We start from the raw sequence: 19,388 nt of genomic DNA, 5'->3' as shown, positions 1-19,388 counted from the left end.
GTAAAACAAAATAGTAAGGGCACTTGCCTAATTTGCAGTACTGTACTAATACTACAGAACAGCATTTTTCAAACTGGATAACTGCAAAATAAAAAGGTAAAGGGACCCCTGACCAGTAGGTCCAGTCGTGGCCGACTCTGGGGTTGTGGCTCTCATCTCGCTTCCGGGTCATGTGGCCAGCATGACTAAGCCGCTTCTGGCGAACCAGAGCAGCGCACGGAAACGCCGTTTCCTTCCCGCCGGAGCAGTCCCTATTTATCTACTTGCACTTTGATGTGCTTTCGAACTGCTAGATTGGCAGGAGCAGGGACTGAGCAACGGGAGCTCACCCCGTCGCGGGGATTCGAACCGCCGACCTTCTAATCGCCAAGTCTTAGGCTCTGTGGTTTAACCCACAGTGCAACCCGCGTCCCTAACTGCAGCATAGTCCTCGCATTAAAGTAAATTAGAGGCACACTTCAGTCTTACATCGATAAAAGATACACACATTTTCTTAGTAATCTCTCAAACGAATCAAGTGCATGATAGCCAGGAATGGGCAAATAGTTATGTAGGTTTGGTTTCTCTGAGTTTTTCATTTTACCCACTTTGCAAAGTTTAGTTCTTCACATTTCTACATCAGTTTGAAAAGTGTTTTGATAAAAAGTCCTTGTGAAAATCCACCAGCATTATAGTGTTGAATTTCTCCTGCCAGATGTCCAGAAAATAAACACCTGACTCTTAGAAGCCCCATATAGGGAAGTTTTCAATGGTTGGGGTTTTTTAAAAAATAATCTGTTGAAAGCTGCCCAGAGTGGCTGGGGCAGATGGTCAGCATATAAATATATAAATATATTAAATATAAATATATTGTTTTTTATTATTAGCACATTTTAGTATACAGTTTCCCCTAGTTTTTTTAATGCATTTTTGTATGTTCCTCTTGTATGTTGTATTGTTTCAGCCCTTACTCTGTTATATTCATTTTTGTACGCATTACTTTGCTGGAGGACTGTACAGTATTGCAAAATTCAGAGTGATGCAAATTTTGAGAGATAACTGTGTTTCAGTTTGCATATTGTTTCAGAAAGTGCAGATCAGGTAGGTTCACCCTTAGAAGCAACCTGAATTTCTCTCCCCACCCCCCCCATGACATGTCACTTAAGACTACAAACCTGGGAATAAAGAGCATAGGTCAATGGTAGAGCACATGCCCAGCATGCAAAAAATCAATCCCTGACATCTCTAGGGAGGACTGGGAATGTCCCCCATCTGAAACCCTGAAGAGCTGCTGCTGGTCTGTGTTTACAATATTGAGCTAGATGGACCAATGATCTGCATTATACTAAGTCCCATTGAACTCAACTTCTGAATAGTCATGTATAGGATTGCTCTAACAGCCGCCAACACTTCAAGTTTCCCTATTTTCCAGGGACATCCCTGATTTAGAGAAGCTGTCCCGGTTTCTGATTTGATCCCAGAATCAGACCACTTTTCTTTGGGATGTCCCTATTTTCATTGGATAAATGTTGGAGGGTATGGAGTTTTCTGAGCCCTGAGCCATCTGAAGGCAATCCTGTATAGGGAAGTTTTTAAAGTGTTTTATTATGTTTTTATATAAGCTGGAAGCTGTCCAAAGTGGCTGGGGCAACACAGTAAGATGTGCTGGTACAAATAGCAAAATTATCATTGTGGAATGGGACGTCCCATTTTCATTGGAGAAATGTTGGGGGGTATGCAGCCGTGAGCAGGATCTAAAGGGCTAGCGCATTATTCTAAGCCAGTGGACACCTCTTCCCTTAAACAACTTATCATCATCATCATCACCATCTCTTTGTTTATATTCCACTTTTCTACAAAACTGCCCAAAGCAGCTCACAACATATAAACAATAAAATTGATTCCAAGAATGTATTAGAAACAGAAGTACGTAAACATAGTATCAATAAATACAAAAAACCCAACCTGGATTTGTATAAAAACAACACAACACTAACGTAATTTAACAATTTACACTAAACATAGTATAAAATAATACAAGCAAACTAACCCAATCGAATAGCTTGAACTAAACAGAAAAGATAACATAAAATAAAATAAAATAGAGCACCACCATGTTTCAGATAATGCAACTGCATTCAATGGTTTGGTTCCGAGATTCAGTCTTATCCTCATGTAGTAGCAGAAACTGCTTCAGCAAGACCCTTCAATTTTAAATGTAGTTTGTCATGTGGTATTAGGGACTGCTGTTTCAAAAGAAGCAATTGAAAAGGCAATTTCTGGCTTAAGGAATTAGTTTTGGATCTTGGCCCACTGCCAGTCAGGGTTCTGCTTTCTGAGTGATAGAGATGCTTCTGAGATTCCCTACACACGACAGCTGAGCGTTCACAACGTGAAGAAATCCTGGTGCACCTTGACTCTTTATTGCCAGTAATAAGGAACATTTCTCTCTCTCCCATTTCTGGGCCTAGGATAGAAAGACCCCAGCAAATAATCATCTTAATGGGAAACAATTAATGGGAAACAATAATAGCAGGAGTATTCCCCCCATTTCACTTTTGGAAATATGGCAACCCTAAGCAGGAGTCTCTACTAACACAAATTTGTTCTGCAGACAGAAGAACAAATCATCAAGTAAATAGTGTTGGCTGACCATAAACACATTTTTAATAATTTGAATAATATACGCTATCATTACTGTATTTTATTACTGGATTACTGTATTTTAATACTTTGTTGGAAGCCACCCAGAGTGGCTGGGGAAACCCAGCCAGATGGGAGGGGTGTAAATAATAAATTATTATTATTATTGTTATCATCATCATCTTTCTGAGTCCTCATATTTGAGACTGGTGAGAATTCCTCTATTAGAACAAAAATAAACGTACCTGTCAACAATGACAAAAGATGCTGTTGGGAAAGTGACATCTAAAAAAACACACCTGGAACTACACTGGCATTTTGAAAGGAGGTCTAAGCAGAATTCACAGGCAAATAAAACTTATTGTGGCCAATAGGGGGAAATGTATTTTTGCAGTGGTGGTTTTTTTTAGAAGGGTTATTATTTTTTATAACCTCCCTACTGCAGAAGGGTTGGGCTTGAGGCTACATTACAGTACTTAGGAATAAATGTCCTGCAGGTTTTAAATGCCAAGCATTTGTATAGTCAAGATCAGCAGAGAGGAAGAAAAACAAGTTGATTGCTGAATGCCTGTACAGTGGTACCTCGGGTTACAGACGCTTCAGGTTACAGATGCTTCAGGTTACAGACTCCGCTAACCCAGAAATAGTACCCTGGGTTAAGAACTTTGCTTCAGGATGAGAACAGAAATTGTGTGGTGACGCAGCGGAAGGCCCCATTAGCTAAAGTGGTACCTCAGGTTAAGAACAGTTTCAGGTTAAGAACGGACTTTCAGAACCTTACTTATTAGTGAAACTCCATTTTAGAAATTTGATGACATAATGAAGAGAGCCCATTGTCAGAGAAATTCTAATTTATGTTGGTGAGTGACAGAACAGAAGCTTGCTATCTGAAGAAAAATCGATCTTGTGCAAGCATGTACCTGAGTTTGGGGCAACGGCTTTGTGTAAGGGGTACATGCTGTCTTTCATTCACTAAAGGGAATCTGACCTGAAGGAAAAGAAACGCATTTCTAAATATATAATTGGTCAACTATGTATTATCCTGTGTGCTCTTGATTCTTGTTAACTTGTCTAATTTTCTTTTCCTCAGGAAACTTGCAAGTGTGATCCATTTCAGTAATGACAGCCAAGCTCGTTTAGAAGGGGCAATGACGTTAGGTGAGTTTTGCCACGATGAGTTGTCTGAACTGTCACATAGTAGTTGTCAGAGACTTAAGAACCTTAACAGTTCTCAGTACAAGTGGATGGTTCCCTGAATGGGAAATTCCCCAATAGGGCTGGAATCGGAGACAGTGCAGTGCAAGGACTGTGCTAGGTAAAATAAAGCATTTTGCAGTTAATATTTTGAGAAGAGGCAGCTGGAGTTAGCTAAACAGAGGTGTTGCAGCCTAGGAGAGGACAGCAGCAGCAGCAGCTGCTCTCTGGGAATCATGCAGAATTAGCAGCTGTGTTGCCCGCTAAAGGAGCACCTGTCTGCCTCCACTGTGTTCTGCTTGTATATTTATAATTGGAAGGAATACTACAAAGGCACCATTTGTCTGCAGTGGTCTCGTGTCAAAAGAAAAATGAATCCCATAGTGCTGCCCCTGGAACTTCTCACCACTCAAGGAAGCATGAGAAGACAGTAACACTAGTTTTTCCTTCTGCTATTTTTGTCACACATCTTTTTGCATTTGCTACTGTTATTCTCCATATATTTTATAAGCTGTTGGCTTTGTATTTATAAACTAAAGCACAAAGATAGGAAAGCATTGACCAAAGTATTGGTAGCTAGCCATGACTTTTAGACTAGGGGAGGAATGGGAAAGCTGTGGCCATTATCCCCAATTATCGGCCATGCTTTATTCTCTAACAAGTACATTTAAGGTTGCAGCTCACAATGTGTCATCTTAAATGCATTTTAACTGGTGAAAGTTCTACTGAAATTAATAAATGCACTTCAGATTCTTCAGCCAATTCTGAACGGTACAGCCATGTGCTCAGTTTAATACATGCTCCTCATGAAATAGCTTTTTATAACAATTATAAATATCACTCTGTCTGGCTGAGGTACAGCATGCTGGTTTCTAATTTCTGTGAGACATCTATCAATAGCTACGTCTGCCTGCAAAATATTGCTTAATTTTTCATTCTGTTTTTAGACGGAAATATGCACAGCCTTAATCTTAAACCTTTGCACGCTGAGCACCAGATGAAAATAAATTGCGAGCCGGAAAATGGAACTAAAACAAAGGCAATTGAAAATGACTTTGGGAGAAAAATAAACTCATTTTTCCTAAAAGAAGGATTTTAAAACATAGCATTCAAACACTTGCTCTGAATTAATCCCACTGAAGTAAATGCAAAAGTTTGGAGGCTGAGGGTTGCAAATACAGTTGTACCTCGGAAGTCCTGCAGCCAATCGGAAGCTGTGTCAGACGTTTGGGTTCCAAAGAACGTTTGCAAACTGGAACACTCACTTCCGGGTTTGCCACGTTCAGGAGCCAAAACATTTGACTCGGAAGGCGTTTGGGATCCAAGGTACGACTGTATAGGAAAGAACCCTCACATTCCAGAGTTACACTGCATTCTTCTAAGTGCATAGCACTATTTGTATGTTGTTTACATGGCTGATGGCTGCATACATTACACACATTTAAAGCAAGCACCTCAAGAATCTTGGGAACTGTAGTTTAAGGGTGCTGATGACTCTGTGAGGGGTAAACTACAGTTCTTGGCATTCTTTTTCAGGGTAACATGTTTAAAAATATGGTGTATGCACATATAATGTGTGATGTATACACATTTGGTGCATACACACAACAGCTCGCATGGTTTTTAAAGCTTGGCAACTCCAGGTAAATTGGTTTGGCAGTAAGTTTACATGAAGAACTTCCCAATGCTTTAAAAGCTATCCAAGTCCACAAGTGGAAGGAAAAATAAAATTATTGATTGCAAGGCTTACCTAGAATAAATAAAGTTAGACAGTTTCTGGTCTTTTGAGAGTTGGCTTGTGAATGTTTTCACACAAGACTGGATTGTTGGAAGTATCTGTCTAACAAGACTGGGGCACTAGTTCGTCCTAAATCCACTTACACATACAGACCACAGTCTTCCAGAGTCAGAGAGAAAACACGCATGTGCCAAGAAAGCATTATCCTACAAATTAAATATTACCAGATATTTAAATAAGCAAGTCAAACCGAAAATCCTTCAGGGTTACCTGCCAATTTGACGTGGAGTAAGAAAAAGTATTAGCTCTAAATATGATAGTCAGAAGCTCTCATTTCAGTGTATATTATTTTGTGTGGGAATATGGTTGGTTTTACCTATAGGGAAAATGGGCACATGGGTGGAAATTTACTGCAGCCTGACCTTTTGGCAGGGCAGGCTGTGTTAGGCATGATCAGCGTGTGGACACCTCATGCTAGCCTGTGATTGGTTTATACAGCATACCCTGATAGTGGGGTGATTTTCCATATATGGTATTGTCTGTTACTGTTGAGTTGATACAATGTTCTGTGAAATAATAAAATGCTAGGCCGCAGCAGTTTGAGCATGCTCAGGGCCTGATCAGCTCGGTTCAGCTCAGTTGTTGCTGGCTAGGCCTATTCAATATATCATTGGTGTGAGACTGATTTATTTCCTATGGCGAGCAGGCCCTCGTCATTTGGTGCCCCGTGTGAGTAACTTCGGACTCCACGTCGTTCCTCATTGTCCAGCATTCACCACGTGTCTTTCATCCACTTCGGATCCCGGTGTGTGCTCCCTTTCCTTCTGCCTTTGTGAGACAGCCTCTCTCGGACTTCGTGCGCTGCGGCCCTCTCAGCACTGACCACACCCGGCCAGGGTTCCAGGTACCACTCATCCTCTTTGGATCCCGGTTAGAGCTCCCTTCCTTTTGTCGCTCCTTTTCATCCTTTGTGGATCCCAGCGACTACTCTCTTTTTTCTGCTGTTCTCACTATCATGGGGCAATCTCTCTCTGCACCACAGAAGAAATTTTTTGATGACCTTAAATTCCTTCTGGCCAGTAACAACCTTGTTGTGCTTGATGCTGATCTCAAGGCCCTTATTCAAGCTTTGGACACCCACTGCCCCTGGTTTCCTCAGGATGGCACTTTTGATTTAAAAGACTGGGATAAAATAGGACAATTTTTCCAGAATCATCCTCAGATTAATGTTAAAGTTTTACATGCCTGGTGTAAAGTTTACAAGGCTATGTCAAGCCTAACTCCTGCAAATATCCTCCTGGCTACCTCAACGCCTGTCTCACCTATACTTTTGGCTCCTCCTTCGCCTCTGCACCCCACGTTGCCTTCTTCGAATCCTCCAGTTTATGTACCTCCTAAACCACCGGATTTCTCCCCTTCGGCTCCTTCTATCCCACCGCTGCCTCCACCACCTTTTTCGCCTTCTGTCCAGCCCTCTACCACTGTTTTCCAAGAGTCTCTTCGTGCCGCTGCTCCTTTGTTGGCTTTTGATTCTGCCACCCCTAATCTTTTTCCTGTGATTGTTCCTGCCGCCCCGGGGGGAGGCCCAGCCCGGCACGGACAGTTTGACTTGAGAATCATAAAAGAACTATATTCCTCTGTCAGGGACAATGGCCTGCATTCCCCTTATACCTTGGGACTTTTTGGGACCCTTTTCCAACAGAATATGGTACCAGAGGACATTAAATTGTTGGCCCGTACTGTAATGCAGCCTCATCAAATGATTTTGTTTATGCAAGCTTGGCACTGGGCTTGCCAACGTCGCGTTGATGGTATTCGTGACAATCTTAACAACGCTGCCCAGGCAGCTCACCAAGCCGCGGTTGCTGCCGCAGGTGCTGGCGCTGCACCCCCAGCCCCTGTTATGTTGACCCATACGGATGTTTTTGACGGGTTGACGGGTGGGGGCAACTTTTTTACCATCGCCCAGCAGTTAGCCCTTAATCCTATGTATTGGGAAGCCACTACCGCTGCTGCTCAGGAGGCCCTGTCTGCTGTGCCTGATGATAAGACAGAACATGGGGGTCGGTGGGGAAGCGTCCGTCAAGGCCCTGCAGAGCCCTATGGACAATTTGTAGATCGCTTGTATAACACCCTCAAGCGGCAAGTTCAGGACATAGCAGCCCAAGAAGTGATTGTTCGCCAGCTTGCGTTTGATAATGCAAATGAGGACTGTAAGCAAGCGCTGCGCCCTTTGATGACAACGCCCAATATTGCCATTGCTGATATGCTCAAAGCCTGCCAGTCAGTGGGCACAGAGACGCACAAAGCTCGCCTTTTAGCCGCGGCTCTGTCCTCCGCCGCGCCCCAAATTTCTGCCAAAGACAAAACTTGCTTTGGATGCGGCAAAGTAGGGCATTTTCGTGCACAGTGCAGATCTACCACACAGCAGCGTCGCCCTAACTCAAAGTGCCCCATTTGCAAGAAGGGTTTCCATTGGGCCAACCAATGCCGTTCCGCCACGCCTCAGCAAGGTCAGCTGACTCAGCAAAACCAGCTAGACCACCGAAACCAGCCGACGGGAAACCGGCAGTCGGGCCCACCCCGGGCCCAGGCACAACAATAGGGGATCCAGCGCTTCCTCCGGTCATCCCGCCCCCGGCCTTGCCTCGTCTTTTCTTAACTCAGGACTTATGCCTGCCAGTTCCCTATGTGCCACAACAAGTTCGAGTGTCAGTAGGGGCTGGTTTTTCTTCTTCAGCACAATGCCTTGTCTTTCCATTGTCAGAAATCTTGCGACATGGGGTCCACCTTGTTCCAGATGTTTTACATGGGATGCAACAAAATGACCCCTATGTGACTGTTTTCTCTGATCGTCCGGCGCATCTGCAATCTGGCTCTCCTGTAGCGAAAATCATATGCATCCCAGGGTCAGCCCAGGATCACGACCCTCTCATTGCCGCCACCTTTTCGGTCACGGAGGAGCGCCCAAAGATCCAGATGACCCTTGGAGGCCGCACGATTGACGGTATTTTCGACACAGGGGCTGACTGCTCCGTGATTGCCGCCAAGGACTGGCCCCCTGCCTGGCCCACTGAACCAGCTTCTTCTGTTGTCGGCGTTGGAGGCGCTGCCTCGGCCCGCCGCAGCAGGAACCCTATTTTGATCCAGGGTTCGCAAGGTTTTGAGATGACCATTCTACCTTTGATCTTGGACATCCCTGTCTCCCTTTGGGGGCGAGATCTGCTTGCTGCAGCGGATACCACCATTTCTACAAATTTATGCTGAGGGCTGCCCCTGCCATGCCCCGGACTGCGCTTTCTCTCTGCTGGACCACAGACACCCCTGTGTGGGTAGATCAATGGCCCTTGCCTAAAGGAAAGCTTGCAGTGGCAGCCCAGTTAATTTCGGAGCAACTCGAACTGGGGCACATTGAACCTTCCACCAGCCCATGGAATACACCCATCTTTGTCATCAGGAAAAGGCATCTGGGAAATTCCGTCTTCTTCAAGACCTTCGAAGGGTTAATGAACAATTGCAACCAATGGGGACCTTGCAACCCGGCATTCCTAATCCCAACATGCTGCCACAAGACCATCAACTTGCAGTCATCGATCTCAAGGACTGCTTTTTCTCTATTCCTCTGGCACCACAAGACAGACAGCGTTTTGCCTTTACCCTGCCTGTCCTGAACAACTCCCAACCTACCCAGCGCTTTCAATGGGTGGTTCTTCCACAGGGAATGCGAAATTCTCCAACTTTATGCCAGTATTTTGTAGATAAAGCACTTCAACCATTTCGTGAGCGCCACCTAGCGGTCCTCTGTTACCATTACATGGATGATATTTTGATTTCCTCATCGCACATTTCTGATGCTCTTCTCGAGGACTTAACTCATACTATGATGCAAGCAGGATTGACTGTGGCTAGAGAAAAAATTCAGCGGACTTTACCTATTGTGTATCTGGGACACAAGTTGACAGCATCTGCAGCTATTCCAGTCACGCCTCAATTGCAATTCCCGGAGCATCTTAAATTAGTGGATTTGCAACAGCTCTTGGGACAGTTGAATTGGATCAAGAATTATCTGGACCTACCCACTTCTACCCTGTCTCCTTTGTTTACTGCCCTGAAAGGACACAAGGACGCAGCAGACAGGATCACTATTACCCCTGCGATGGAAGAGGCTTTAAAAACTGTGAACGATCACCTACACAGATGTATGGTGGATAGAATACCATCCCTATCCATGTCCCAGTTGTCCCTTGCAGTATTTGCCACCCCGCTTCTTCCAACAGCTATATTGTACACCACAGGCCAGAAGCCTGGGACTGTATCTATTGTGGAATGGCTTCACCTGCCTCATACTCCTCCGCGTAATGTGTATGCTACACCCAACAGTGTCATGGACCTTGTTGTCAAAGGCCGACATCGGGCCCTCGCGCTCTCTGGAATGGACTTGCAGTCAGTGTACCTGCCCTTCTCCCAGGAAGAATTTATGCATTTAATGATGACAGCCGTTCCTACTCAAATTGCCTTTGCTGACTTCTTAGGAAAAATTATTCACAATCCCCCTAGAGACCCTCGTTTGTCTTTCCTTACAGGACTACGTTATGTCTTGCGAACTGCCTTGTCCCCCCTACCCTTACCCTCCGCCCTCACTGTCTTCACTGATGGTACCAAATCCAGGGGGGTGGTGGTGTGGGAAGAGGAGGGGGAATGGAGAAGTTTGTATACCTCTGAGCAGTCCTCAGCACAACGTGCTGAATTGGCAGCTGTAATTTTAGCATTCCAACAGTTTGCTGATATCCCTTTCAATCTCATTGTGGATACTCAGTATGTATATAATCTGTTGAATGTGCTACCGTTGTCATATATTACTCCTGCCATTGATGATAATTTGTTTACATTGTTTTCCACTTTGCAGAGCTTAGTACAAGCTAGAGTTTGTCAGTTTTATGTAGCCCATCTTAGATCTCACACTGGCCACCCTGGCTATTTGACTGAAGGTAATGCCCGGGCAGACCATGCTTTGAAGAATGGTATTTTTTCATTGTTTTCTGATCCATTTGAAAGTCATTCTGTATTTCATCAAAATGCTAAGGTGTTAGCTAAATCCTTTTCACTACCTATTTCTCAAGCTCGGGACATTGTGTCACAGTGTGCTGTGTGTTCCAAATCTCCCACAGTCATCCCTTATGATGCAGTCAACCCTAGAGGTTTGCATCCCCTGGCAATTTGGCAAATGGATGTCACCCACACGCCATCTTTGGCTCCATTTTCTAAGCTGCATCTCACTGTGGACACTGCCTCTGGTTTTATTTGGGCCTCTCCGCTTAAAGGAGAGACCACTCGTCATGTTATTCAACATTTGATGCGTTGTTTTGCTGTTATGGGAAAACCCCACACTTTAAAAACAGATAATGGCCCTGCATATATTTCTCAGGCTTTTTCTGCTTTTTGTTCTTTATGGGATGTTAGGTTGATTCATGGCATTCCCTTCAACTCTACAGGGCAGGCAATCGTCGAGCGCGCCCACCTGACTTTTAAGACTCTTCTCAATAAGCAATTGGGAGGCCGCTCGGCTACTGTTTCTGAAATACCTATTATTGTGCATCAAGTTTTGTTTACCTTAAATCATCTGTTGTACCCTCACAATAAGAATTTTACGCCTGCTGAACTTCATTTCAGGAAGGAAGAAGTACTGCAGCGCCCTCTAGTGTCTTATAGGTTGCTTCCAGATCCACAGTGGAAAGGTCCAACTTCCTTGGTTTCCTGGCGTCGCGGATTCGCTGCCATCGAGGTGGACGGAGAAATACGATGGGTTCCAGCTCGATGTGTTCGACCTTGGCGCTCTTCTGTTGCCTCGCCTTCATCCAAGGGAACCCCAGCGCCCTGAAATTGTATTCTACGCTGTCTGCCAGTGATGACCTTCCACCTGATCTCAACCCACACTACAGATGGAGACATCGCCACATTGATGTGCCCTGGATGGAGTCACCTTCCACAGCTGTTCCAGTGTTTCCTGGCACGATGAAAGACCATCTTCGTCCCTACCGCATTGGCTCTACTCCCCCCTGGGAAACCATCGTGACTGCTAATCACCCCTCTGTGGACATTGTGAGACAAATGACTTTGCTTAGGTTTGGTTAAGAAAAAAATTATTTTTCATAAAATAAGTAAGAAAAGAGGGCATGTGGGAATATGGTTGGTTTTACCTATAGGGAAAATGGGCACATGGGTGGAAATTTACTGCAGCCTGACCTTTTGGCAGGGCAGGCTGTGTTAGGCATGATCAGCGTGTGGACACCTCATGCTAGCCTGTGATTGGTTTATACAGCATACCCTGATAGTGGGGTGATTTTCCATATATGGTATTGTCTGTTACTGTTGAGTTGATACAATGTTCTGTGAAATAATAAAATGCTAGGCCGCAGCAGTTTGAGCATGCTCAGGGCCTGATCAGCTCGGTTCAGCTCAGTTGTTGCTGGCTAGGCCTATTCAATATATCATTGGTGTGAGACTGATTTATTTCCTATGGCGAGCAGGCCCTCGTCAATTTTGGCTTGCTTTCTTTTTTTAACCTACCCGACTTTGATTTGAATGGCCCTCAAACACAACTTTTAAAGCAAAAATATATCAGGTTTGCTCCTAACTGCATTTGTGATGGGAAAAGTACATTCTTCATGTCAATGCATCATAGAGGAAGATGATTGTGTGGAACAAAAACAGCAGTTAAACAGACAAAGGCACCCTTCCAATCCTTGTCTACTTGAAAAACGGAAGGATTGATTAGTCTATTTTAGTTCCCATTACTTGTGCTCTTTGCATTTCTGACTGCCTGATATTATATTCGTAGCTGGCCATGTCTGCATTGGTTGCATATCGTACAAGCAAATTGGCTCCAGACAATCTCACAAGAGCTAGACACCCCATATAAAAGGTAAAGGTAAAGGGAACCGCCGACCTTCTGATCGCCTAGTCCTAGGCTCTGTGGTTTAACCCACAGCGCCACCCACAGGCAATGCTTGAAGCACAACAGCAAGCCATCCCACATTTTTACAGATGGACCCTACTTCTTTTTATGCACAATCTATCCTAACCAACCCACTTCCTTCCCTTTTCCCTCCCACATTCAAAACATCCAGCCTCGTCCCACTTCCTTTCCTTTCTTTTTTAAACTTCCTTCTCCCCTCTCCACCAGCTAAGATGCTGGAAATACGGGGGGTGGGGGAATTTGCATACATATTCTCAAGCAAGGTTTACCATTGAGCCTCGATTTTTCTCTTCACAGTAATGGGCTTGCAGCCTAAGCTGTGCTCCCCTAGAACTTGGTAGAGCGCACCCATTTTCTATCACCCTCCTCTGCGTTTGGGGCCCTGAGACACACAATCTGCTCATGGTGATATAAGGGCTTTTGCTTCCACATCTGCTGACAGCTCCCCTAGACATACAAGGTCAAAGGGCACATTCTGGATCTTCACATGTCAAGACAATAAGAATCAATTTTAATTTTCAAAAGACAGAGCTATTGCTGAAGAAGATCACTAAATACTACTAATTTATTTAGGCCCCAGGGGTCTTGGAAGACCTTAATCTCATTAAGGTGAAATACTGCCTAAGTGCAGGCATGGGACTCGGCCTTAACCTTCAATTCACATTGCATTGCCTGCTAGCATTGTTTGATTAAATACTGCTTTATCTGACTGATGGATTAATACTCATCTCAGAACTATCATAAAATATAAGGTAAGGATGGCCTCGTGAGGTGTACTGTACTGCCACCACCCTTCCCGCTCTCTGTCCCATCTGCTCAACATGACAAGTTCTCAATGCATGTTTCAGAAGGAAAATAATCACTTGCGTTATTCTTCCCACCTTTATTCTATATTGGAAACGGATGCCTGAGAATCTGCCCTTGAAGACGTATGTGGAAGTTGAAAAATAAGGACAATTGGGCTGTGCTACACACACCCATTTACTTTGTAGCCTCTCCTCATATGAATTGACTCAGAAACTGTGGCCATCATCTGAAGCCCTTCTTTGTGTGCCTCTTCCACAAGAAGTCTGGAGGGTGGAAACACAAGAACGGGCCTTTGCTGTGGTGGCTCCCCACTTGTAGAACACTCTCCCAAGGGAGGCTCACCTGGCAGCTTCGTTACGTATATTTAGGTAGGGTTGCCATATTTTGAAGAGTAAAAAAAGAGGGACACCTTTGCTGACTTCTACTTTTAAATCTGGATCGCTATGGTGACTCTCATTTTACATACCCATGAAAAAGAGGACATATGGCAACCCTAATTTTAAGCGCCAGGCAAAAACATTCTTCTTCTCTCAGGCCTTTGGTTAATTAAACAATCTAGGGCCTTTTAAATTGGGAGCGGGGAGAGAGGGAATCTTGTTTTTGTTGGTTACTATGGTGTGCATTTTTGTGTTCTTGTGATCTTTGGATGAGGGGTGGTATAGAAGTTTAATAAATAAATAAATATTTTTAAAAAATTAAAAATCAATGTTAACCACAACCCATAGCTATCCTGTATCTACCCTATAGTTTATTTTGAAATGCTGAGTGTGCACACATTACTGGCTAAAACACACAATGAAGTCAGTATGGTTGTATTTCTAAGTCACCTGATGTTTGCCTGTTATGTATTGAAGTTCTCACCCTAGCCACCAGGGGGTATTGTGTATATAGTTTTCACTCAGGTCCAGGTAAGTTAATTTAGGCAGGAAACTCTGGGCTGCTGTTGGTACAATGTTGACAGCGGCTGCCTATAAAAGTAGGCCGGCTGAGCTGTTTGCTTTTCAGTTCAGTCCCAGTTTACTTGTAAAGAACTACTTGGAGAAATATCTGTGTTGTCTGCTATGTCCACCCACTACTTAATACTGCCCACACCAGTGGGTGGAGAGGGGGCATGGATGTCCTTACAGTATATGGCTGAAGTTTTCACATCAGATCAAAGCTGGTTTGGGCAAAATTCATCAGAACACAGTATTTTCCAAGAAACTACAAGACAGATGTAGATTGCAGCTAACTGTGTATACAGAGCTTCACAATCTAATGTTGGGAGTATGGATGCATTCTCTACCCCCAACCAAATTGTGAAATAAAGGGCTAGCTGCATTTTTAGCCAGTATTGCATGCACAGCCTTACAGCAGCTAAACCTGAATAACTGTAGGTGTAGTCAGAAAATGTTATTGATGTCAAATATTTGTCAGTGCTTCAGTTCAAATTTACACCTCTGTTGCTGTTATTTCTCCAGACTAGAAGTGAAAATCAGCGTTAAATCCAGCCAGCTTGAGATGTATGAAACATCCACTATATCTTCTCAAGCAATGTTCACTTTTTGTTTTCTCCATTAACATTTCAGATTATAATCTTTTTCCTTTTTTGCACATTCACCAAGCAGCAGAGGTTGTGGCTCAAATCCTCTGTTTTTATCCTTGAATAAATATAAATCTCAGATAGCCAAAAGCTGGAGATAAACCACACAAATTATATGGCATACTACCTCTGAAGCATATGGAATTGGCTGTATATTTAAAAAATTGAAAAATGTCCATTGGTCATTGCAAGTGTATTGCTCATAGCTTGAAAAATGAAGGAAACAGCTTTTTAATTTTATTTTTAAAAAACAACAATACATGAATATCCCAAGTTACTCTCTGTTGTAAGTAAACCCCTGTATGATTTACCCCCAAACTGACAATATTCCTTCTCTCTCTGAATATAATACTTAGGGTGGTCATTTATGTCTAAGGAAAAAAAGACACAGATTTGAATACAATTAGCATCTACCACGAGAGAGAGAGAGAGAGAGAGAGAGAGAGAGAGAGAGAGAGAGAGAGAGAGAGAGAGACTGCTTGCCTGCCTGTTCAGTTTGTTGTCTAGGTGCCGGCTGTTGATGGGCAACTTCAATGACCCTGCTCTCCTTTTTTCTGATGAATTATATTTAAACCAGACTTTGGTCAGACAATCCTTCAGTAACAACCCTGTCCTCTGCAAACTAGTGCAAATGGCTACTTTATTCTCAATCCTAAACTCTAACTTTCTTGCATTTTAAAAAAAGTGTAACGATAGCTCAGTCGGTAAAGCATCAGACTCTTAATCTGTGTCTTGAACCCCTGGCCTACCTGGCAGCAAGTCAAAATGTTGCATCCGAAATCCGGGGGTCATGCAGCCACACAAGCCAAGTCCAAAGTCCAGGAAACACAGTCCAGGTCCAAGTAGCCATGTGTGAAGTTCCACAATCAGCATACAATTCAGAGTCAAACCCAAAGCAGAATCCCAGAGAAATCCAGGAGCATCCAAGCCAAAGTGCCTCAAGATGGGCAGCTGAGCAGACACAGCACCTCAGCTCTGCTTCCCTCTTTGCATGCTGATTGCAGCATCGCAGCATCTGGGCTTGATGAGGCAGGTGACCCTCACCTGTTCTGAGCCTATTACACACTTCCTCCCAGAGTTAGCGAGCCCCACCTGGCCAACTAGGGAGCTGGGCTGTGGGCTATTGCCTACCTCAGCCTCTTACAGCGCCACTCCTGCTGCTCCCTACGCCTTGGAGCCCACTGTGTTCATGATGGGTCCTGCTGCTCCCTTTCCTGTGCACTGACAGCCATCCCCTTGCCGTCCTACATCACCTTGTGAGTACACTCCTTCCTTCCCTATCCCCTGCTTGCTCTGGTTTGTCCCAGTCCCAGCCTCACCCCTCGCCAGGATATTCTTCCTCCTCCTCCTCCTCACCATCGTCCTGCCAGTTCATGACAATCTGAGGGTTGTAGGTTCAAGAGCCTCAGGTTCTACTATCTTTGGTTTCTGTTTTATTAAGCTTTGCTCTTTGATTCCTGCAGCTTGCATAGCAATCTAACCTCACATGTTCAATTTGCAAGAACACCAGCAACACCGAAGTCTAGGAAATAGTACCTTTGTTGCATAACTGGGCCAACTAATGCTGTATATCTTGTGAAACTATATTGGGTGGATTGACTCAGGAGCACATTTCCAGAAGAGAAAAGAAAACGTATTTTTAGCCATAAATAGTTTATTGCTGAGAAACAAGTTGGGAAGGATGAATTTCCCCCTTCTAGGGCATCTTGCTCTTAGCACCGGAGTAGCATTGCATTGCTGGTTTCAGTACAAGGAGAAAGATTGATGAGTGGGACTTGGTGTGTCTGGGAACCTGATCTTGCATTAATGAGAGCACTGCTATACGACTGCCAAGTGTCTCCTGTCCAGGAGCAGACAGAAGGCCAAAGAGCAAAACAGAGTGCATACCTAACAGTCTCATTTACATTGCTGGAACAACACAAGCCCAAGCAAGGCCATGTCTTGTCAGATTCTCAGTGTAAGTGTGTGAACCGTGTGTTGTGTTGGGTGCAAACAGTGCTTGTTTTCATATTGTAATTTATTTAAGTGTGTACTATTGCCTAATAATAGGACAGATTTTTTAAAAGTGTTTTCTGTGTGTTTGAGCCGTATCACAAGACAACCCAAAAGCAGCAGCAGCTGAAATAATCACTAATTTAGAAATGGCAAGAGGCAACTATCTCAAGATGTTTCCCACTTGTCATATGTTTGGCAATGATAGCTTGGGTCCATGTTCCAGTCTGTTAAAGCCTAGAGGCTACTTGAAAGGGTAGACAGACTAGAGGGCATCCAAAGATGCTTGGAAAATGCGTGGGCCATTTTATAGGACCCCACCCCACCCCCTCACAGTTTGGTACTGGCCACTGAAAAGATCTGTGGTAGCTCTCTTCTCCCCTCTGTTCATGGAGAAAGGACATAGCTAGGCAAATATCTGGATATTTCCTCAACATTGAGAGGATTGTCATTGTCTTGCAATGACTTCTGGAATTATATTTTTTTAAAAGATATTTATTAAAGTTTTACAAAGAGAAGAAAGTTACAAAATAAAAACGAAGAAAAAAGAAGAGTACAAAAAATACAAAAATACGTTAGAGTACAAAAAATACCCAAAGACGTTATTAAAACCTTCTAAATCCAAAATGTCTGTGTTCTCAAGAAGCAGCCATTCTTTCAGCCAGCAAAATGCTGCTGATTCATAATAGAGTTTAAGATCTGGCAGGGCAAATCCACCTCTTTCCTTTACATCAGTTAATATTTTAAATTTTATTCTGGGCTTCTTGCCCTGCCAGATAAATCTAGAAATATCTCCCTGCCACTTCTTGAAACAATCCATTTTGTCCAGAATTTGCAACGATTGAAACAAAAATAACATTCTTGGCAATACATTCATCTTTATAACAGCAATTCGACCAAGCAAGGAAAGCTTCAGGTTTGACCATATTTCTAGATCCTTTTTCACTTCTGACCAACATTTCTCATAGTTATCTTTAAATAAGTTTAAGTTCTTTGCGGTCATGTTCACCCCCAGGTATTTAACTTTCTTAACCAATGTTAAACCTGTCTCCTTCTGAAACCTCTCTTTCTCAATCGGTGTTAAATTTTTCTCAAGAACCTTAGTTTTTAGCTTGTTCAGCTTAAATCCTGCCACTTCTGGAATTCTAGTTCAGCACATGGAAAGGGAGTTCAGATGGCCCATTGCTCACCACAATGGCAGCTGCATGTGCTGGCTCTAAGCTTCCTAGTCATAGCATGCATGTATTGGGGCCCAAAGATGTGCTGGGCTAATACACCATGACATTAAGCTTTTGCACCAACCACTTTTCTGGTACGTGGCACAATACTTATGAAATGACAACATTGTGACCTTACATGGGTCATGCAATTCTATGAAAGCTTCCTTGAAATGGATGGTGCTACTTCACCTACCATGTATTAACAAAGCTTGTTGTTTCACAGGCTTATATATTATATATATAATAAGAATAGTCATATACTTAATTGGTCATAACCACAGTAGAAGCATATTCCTAGTGTAGGGTCAGCATCCATTGTAGTTTTATTCTGCAGCATTCATCAGTGAATGGCTGTGTGCAAACTATACCTTTAAAGCACATTCAAAACCCACTTCCTCCCTCAAAGAATTCTGGGCATTGTAGTTTGTTAAGGGTTGCTGGAATGCTGCATTCAGATTGGCTATAACGCTAGAGCAGTGTTTCCCAACCTTTGGTCTCCAGCTGTTTTCAGACTACAATTCCCATCATCCCTGACCATTGATCTTGCTAGCTAGGGATCATGGGAGTTGTAGTCCAAAAACAGCTGGAGATCCAAGGTTGGGAAACACTGCGCTAGAGCTTCTGTCTTGATTTCTCATGTTCTTTTTACACTGCAGTACCTGTTGAGTTATGGAACTGTGGTTTTCTGATTTACCATGTCAGTCTAAGTTTTAAATGGCAGGAAAGAATGCAACGTTAGAATACCTCCCCAACTTTCATCATGCACTGCAAAACTTCAAGGATTTTCCAAGTTAACAAGGTTGCAAATAGATCAAACAAATAACACAGAAAAAATGTCAAACTTCTACTAGATTCCCAGAAGTGGCATTTAGATCCTGGAAAGATTACATTAAACCTGGAAATTATCAGGTAAGGATAATTTCAGGATAATGAAGTAAGTGTGGACTGAACGCAGTCAGGGTTACAATTAGCAGAAACTCATAACAAACAACAGTGCCCAAAATTATTTGAGGGAAATAATGTGCTTTGAATGCGCTTTTAGCATGTGCAAACCCTCAGCTTGACAACAATGTACTTAGAGCACTGTCCTGTGCATGTCTACTCAGAAGCCAATCCTACTACATTCAATAGGACATGTATAAAGGTGAGATTTGAAATTTTCTCAGACATATTTTATCCTCTCCAAATATTTACATACACAGATATCAAGTTTCCCTGCTCTGGCCGGATTATGAGCTTTGAAGCTGGTAGTGACAC

At 43.4% G+C, this 19,388-nt stretch overlaps 1 protein-coding gene across 1 annotated transcript in view; it reads left to right on the top strand.

Moving 5' to 3' along the window:
• KANK4 (KN motif and ankyrin repeat domains 4) overlaps positions 1-19,388 on the top strand; it is a 67,317-nt gene that overhangs the window by 4,981 nt on the left and 42,948 nt on the right. The window contains exon 2 of the mRNA XM_081915700.1: positions 3,713-3,780. The gene's annotated coding sequence lies outside the window, so the exon portion shown is untranslated. The remainder of the gene's footprint in view (positions 1-3,712; positions 3,781-19,388) is intronic.

Source organism: Podarcis melisellensis (genome assembly GCF_964234715.1).
Source record: "Podarcis melisellensis genome assembly, chromosome: 6".
Lineage (NCBI taxonomy): Eukaryota > Metazoa > Chordata > Lepidosauria > Squamata > Lacertidae > Podarcis > Podarcis melisellensis.
The sequence above is the reverse complement of the archived record's forward strand: the minus strand, read 5'-3'. Positions and strand labels throughout refer to the sequence as shown.